Raw genomic sequence first — 5,992 nt, 5'->3', positions numbered from 1 at the left:
TTGCTGTCATTTACAGTAGGTAGTATAAATCTGACATTACCGACAGGTTTTGGGTTAGTCCATCTCTTCATGGGGGATTCTCAGCATGACCTTTATAAAGACATTACCTGAAAAAGATTTATACACCGATGCTGGCCAGCCTCCCTGCTCACCGTACACTTCATTGGCAGTTGGACGGAGCAACTGCCATTCACTAAGTGCTTATAAAAATAAGGAGCACCCTGAGAAACCCCCCTATGAGAAGATGGGCTAGTCCAAAATCTGTCGGTAATGTTTGATTTCCACTACTTACTGTAAGTGACGGCAAAATCGGAGAGAAGTAATTTATGGCTCATTTTACTCTGGGGGAAACGTACTTCTTATTTGTATATGTTTACATCTATTTTACATTTTAAAATTTTTCCTGACAGAGGTCCTTTAAGTATATTTTCAAATACAGTTAATAAACACAATTGAATCAGTCAGCTGTAATTTCCTGCACAGCCGCACTCAGTGTGGGTCTGTGGGATAGGGAGGAGCAGAGCAGCGCCACCAATGTTACATTTCGATCTTCCTGACTGCACAAAGAGCATGGCGATGACTCATCAGTGTGCTGCTACTTTTTATGCGTTCAATCAGCATGCCCTGTCTCCTTATCTTATGCTGTAGTGCATCTGAAAATAATATGTTTTTGATGGTACAGTGTGGCTGGGATATCTACAGGCACTTTAATTATAAAACAGTCCTGAAAGAATTATCGTATTTTTTGGCATTTAAAACGCTCTGGACTATAAAACGCACCCAGGTTTAGAGGGCAAGAACCAGGGAAAAAAAACATACTAAACCTGTTGCGTCCAGGTTCCAGGAGCGTCTTGTACACGTTTTCCCCCAATTGGTGTCCTACTGTGTCCCCCATGTGTCATCCTGTGTATCCCATGTGTCCCTCATGTCCTGTGTCCAACATGTATCCCTCATATATCCTTCTATGTCACCCATGTGTCCCCTTCTGCCCCCCCTTGTGTTCTGACTATGAAATCAGCTTCTGCATTCTGTGCCCAGAGGAACAGTAAGTGTCCATTCCAGCTACAGTGCCTTCTAGTGACCATATTTGGCACTGCAGTGAGGCTGTTTTAACAAAAGAGCTGGCACAGTGCCTCAGTTCTCAGTCCCACCAATGTGGCCAATGGGACCAGCATGCTAATAAATAGCAGTAGGTGTTAAAAAAAAACTGGTGACTGTTTTCATTTAAACTCCACGTTTAGGAAAGTGAGGACCAGAAAAGTCCCAGTAATTCAGAGAATAATAGCACTTGACATTGCGCTGTTTTATTTGCAGGCCTCTTAGTTTTCACCTCTGGAAAGCCTGCGTAGAGTAATGCAATACTATGCAAAAACAGGCATCTAAGCTATGTACATATTACCATGCTTTTCAGTCATACCTCCCAACTTTTTGAGATGAGAAAGAGGGACACTTAAGCCACGCCCCTGCCACACCCCTGATCATGCCCCTGTCCCACCCTTAGTCACGCATACCATAAAGATTTCATAAGAAAAATTTGTTGTTTTATAATTCAAACCACACTGGTCCTTCCTATCCTGGTTCATTTTCCTTCATATTAAGATTTTAAAATTAGTAATATATCAATTTAAAGGATGAGAATAAAGTTTATAGACAATCAAACACATTTTTAGTAGAGAAAGATATATATTTACGAAGAAAGAGGGACAATGTCCTGAAAGAGGGACAAATGCGGAGGAAAGAGGGACAGAGAGACAGGGTTCCTAAAGAGGGACTGTCCCTCCGAAAGAGGGACAGTTGGGAGCTATGGTCACTGGCGGTAACCATTATATGGCTTCATAAGCCACCGCAGTATGTTTGTCCCCCCTGGATTTTGTTTTGGTGCTCCAAATCCCTCCCACAACCAAACATTATCCCGACAGGCTGCGGTGGGGACATCAGACTGTGAGTCCCTCTGAGGGACAGTTATTGACGTGACTTGTTTAATGTATTCTATAAAATGTAGCAGAAAATGGCTCAGATCTATTGGAATGTTTATAATACCAATAATTATAATAATAATAATGTTCTAATTCAAAGCTAGCTCAATGTAAAGGTGTTCATTAACAATCCAATTTCCTGAACTATCAGGGGGAGGAAACCATGGCAACCGGGCCGGCGTGGAATCAGGTTAAGTATACGCCGCCTTGACTGCCACACACCTGGGGGAGCATGTGGGAGGGGGGGGGGGGTGCTGTATCCAGAGACTAACTTTGGAGGAGGGGGGGGGGAAGGCTCCCCAGCAGGGCTGGGCAGAGGCGAGAGAGGCTCCAGCCTCAGGGCGCAGTGTAGGAGGGGGCGGGCAGAGGCAAGAAAGGCTCCAGCCTCAGGGCTCAGTGTAGGAGAGACACACACAGGGCGGGGCAGAGGCGAGAGAGGCTCCAGCCTCAGGGCGCAGTGTAGGAGGGGCGCAGGGCGGGGCCGAGGCAAGAGCGGCTCCAGCCTCAGGGCACAGTGTAGGAAGAGGTGCACAACTCACTCAGCTATCATTCCCCTATTGTGTTTGAAGCGGAGAGAAATAAGAAAAGGGCATACATGGCAGTGACTGCAAGCCAGATAACTAGAGATTAAGGTGTTGGGGGCCCTGTGGCCCTCTTAGTCTAATAGCAATCAGTGTGTGATGGTGGGAGGGATGGAGGGGCGCACTTTGGTGTCTCAGCCTTGGGTGCTGGAGGACCTTGTCCCAGCTCTGCCCCCCAGCTAAAGTTTGCCCTTGGGCCACTTAAACCCGCCCTGCTCTTTGCTGTCCTCCACTCTGTTATAGTGTTGCCATAAATTGACACTAACGTTGTGTCGTTCCCTCCCCCCCTCCGGATACTTCCACAGTTATAGTGCTGCTAATGGCATAGGCCCCTTTATATTATAGCTGCCCAGAATCCCCCCTCAGACCAGGGCCGGTGCAGTGTCTGAGGACAGGCACAGGTTGAGACACCAGAATATCTGCAGGTATCCTGCAGCTCACAGCACCTCCCCCTTTCTTTCCCTGCTACAGTTGGCTTTGGATGGAGCAGCAGTGTGTGTACAACGTGTGTACAGAGCGTGGAGCAGCGGCGTGTGTACAGAGCATGGAGCAACAGCGTGCGTACAGAGAATGGAGCAGCAGCGTGTGTACAGAGCATGGAGCAGCAGCGTGTGTACAGAGCATGGAGCAGCAGCGTGCGTACAGAGCATGGGGCAGCAGCGTGTGTACAGAGCATGGGGCAGCAGCATGTGTACAGGGAATGGGGCAGCAGCATGTGTACAGGGAATGGGGCAGCAGCATGTGTACAGGGAATGGGGCAGCAGCGTGTGTACAGAGCATGGAGCAGCAGCGTGTGTACAGAGCATGGAGCAGCAGCGTGTGTACAGAGCATGGAGCAGCAGCGTGTGTACAGAGCGTGGACATAAACAAAAGAGAGGGAGCACAGTTTCCAAAAAAAGAGTATGCAGCGTGCCCAAGGTCTCTCCCCAGTGCCTCCTGGGAAGTGCAGTCCAGATAAAACAGTAAGGACCGGCACCGCTGTCTTGTATCAAAGCTCTTTTAATAGCACCAAAGTGGCAGCAGTGACAGACTGCTGTTTCGGTTTACACCTTTATCAAACTGCTCAAAGCCAGCCTGGCTTTGAGCAGTTTGATAAAGGTGTAAACCGAAACAGCAGTCTGTCACTGCTGCCACTTTGGTGCTATTAAAAGAGCTTTGATACAAGACAGCGGTGCCGGTCCTTACTGTTTTATGTGTACAGAGCGTGGAGCAGCAGCGTGTGTACAGAGCGTGGAGCCGCAGCGTGTGTACAGAGCGTGGAGCAGCAGCGTGTGTACAGAGCGTGGAGCAGCAGCGTGTGTACAGAGCATGGAGCAGCAGCGTGTGTACAGAGCATGGAGCAGCAGCGTGTGTGTGTACAGAGCATGGAGCAGCAGCGTGTGTGTGTACAGAGCATGGAGCAGCGGCGTGTGTACAGAGCATGGAGCAGCGGCGTGTGTACAGAGCATGGAGCAGCAGCGTGTGTGTGTACAGAGCATGGAGCAGCAGCGTGTGTACAGAGCATGGAGCAGCAGCGTGTGTACAGAGCATGAAGCAGCAGCATGTGTACAGAGCATGGAGAAGCAGCATGTGTACAGAGCATGGAGCAGCAGCGTGTGAACAGAGCATGGAGCAGCAGCGTGTGTACAGAGCATGGAGCAGCAGCGTGTGTACAGAGCATGGAGCAGCAGTGTGTGTACATAAATAGGCAGTGTCACTTAAACATAATTAGGCGGAGTTACCTGGCTTCTATGCTGGCCGGTCTGGCTTTCTCCTGAACTTCTAGTGTACATGCTTCCATGGGACTCCCATTAAGGGACCACAACTCCCAGCATGCCTCCACAGAAGAACCACAGCTCCCTGCATGTCCCCATAAAGGCATCACAGCACCAAGCATGGCATCACAGCACCCAGTTTACGTACATAGAGGCACCACAGCGCCCAGCCTACCCCCATTGATGCACCACTGCTCCCAGCATGCCCCCATTGAAGCACCACTGCTGCCTGGGGACATTAGGGGCACCCCACAATAGATCCGGGGCACATGCCACTGATCTTTGGGGCGAGCAGCGGCCCTGGATATGGAGGCTGCCATATGTATTTCCTTTTAAACAATCCCAGTTGCCTGGCAGCCCTGCTGATCTACAGTATTTAGCTGCAGTGGTGTCTGAATAACACCAGTAACAAGCATGCAGCTAATCTTGTCAGATCTGAAAATAATGTCAAAAAAACCTGATATGCTGCATGCTTGTTCAGTGTCTATGGGCCTGATTCATTAAGCTGCGCTGCTAAAGCCTGCAGCTCCCCTGAAGTGTCCTAGAATCCTCGCTCGACAAGGCTGGATATATTTACCTTCCCAGGCTCCAGCGGGGGCGCTGTTGCAGCTTTCAGCTCGGAAACAGGCAGAAATAGACGATCTCTGTCGGATCCACTCTACTACACAGGAGCAGGAGACTTGCGCCTGCGCAGTAGAGCGGGCCGACAGAGATCGGCTATTTCCGCCTATCTCCAAGCGGAGAGCCGATACTGCGCCTGCGCTGGAGCCGGGAAGGTAAATATTTACATACCTGCTGTTCAGAGGGGCACAGCGAGACCGCCGTGGGACACAGGATGACGGGGAAGCCTCGATAGGATCCGGAGGCTTCCCCTTACCGAGGTGAGTACCCCCCAGGGCAACTTTTTTTAGTTACAGGTTTTCTTTAAAAAAATAAAAAATAAAAAAACACTTCAAAAAGCGTTGCATTTGCAATTATGCCAGCACTTTTTGTTGTGCACCGCCCGGCCCTTACTTTGTACAAAGGTAGTAGCTACTTCTCCCACATTGAAACTAATATGAGAGTTCTCCATCAGGCCTACCTTACCCCCCCCCCCCCCTTATTGCATGCCGTCACACACAAGTGAACATCTGGTGGTTTTGCCAAAGGGGTTAAGACCTTTTGGTCAGCAATATCTGCTCTTATTAATGGAGAGTTAGACAAGTCCATTTCCCCTGACCAACCGATGCTGTTACAGGGGAACAAACCAAAGGGATGGAAATATCCTCACCATAGATTTGCATAACATATAGCCAAGTGTAAAAGTTCCTCTCGCTTGCTTGCTGCACTTCATGTGCAGACCAGTGATGTCACTTCCTGTGTATGGTGTGGTCACGGGACACACCGGTCGCTCTCGCCACTGTCAGCTACCTGCACCGCTGATCTGCCGGTCTGCATATGAAGTGCAGCAAGCAAGGGGATCTTTTGGGGAGGAGAGCATGGCTCTCGTTAACATCATGCGGGCGAGGTGAGGGGGGCAGGCAGGCAGCGGATGATAGTAGAAGAACACCACACACAGGAGGATGATCAGCTTCAACGGTGCCCCAGCCCATCTGCTGCCCAAGGCCACAGCCCATGAGGCCTGCCGACAAATCCGGCCATGATTGTTACAGATCGACACAATGGAATGGAAGAACGACCA

This window comes from Hyperolius riggenbachi, chromosome 2 (assembly GCF_040937935.1).
Source record: "Hyperolius riggenbachi isolate aHypRig1 chromosome 2, aHypRig1.pri, whole genome shotgun sequence".
NCBI classification, from domain to species: Eukaryota; Metazoa; Chordata; class Amphibia; order Anura; family Hyperoliidae; genus Hyperolius; species Hyperolius riggenbachi.
Note: the sequence above shows the minus strand (reverse complement) of the source record.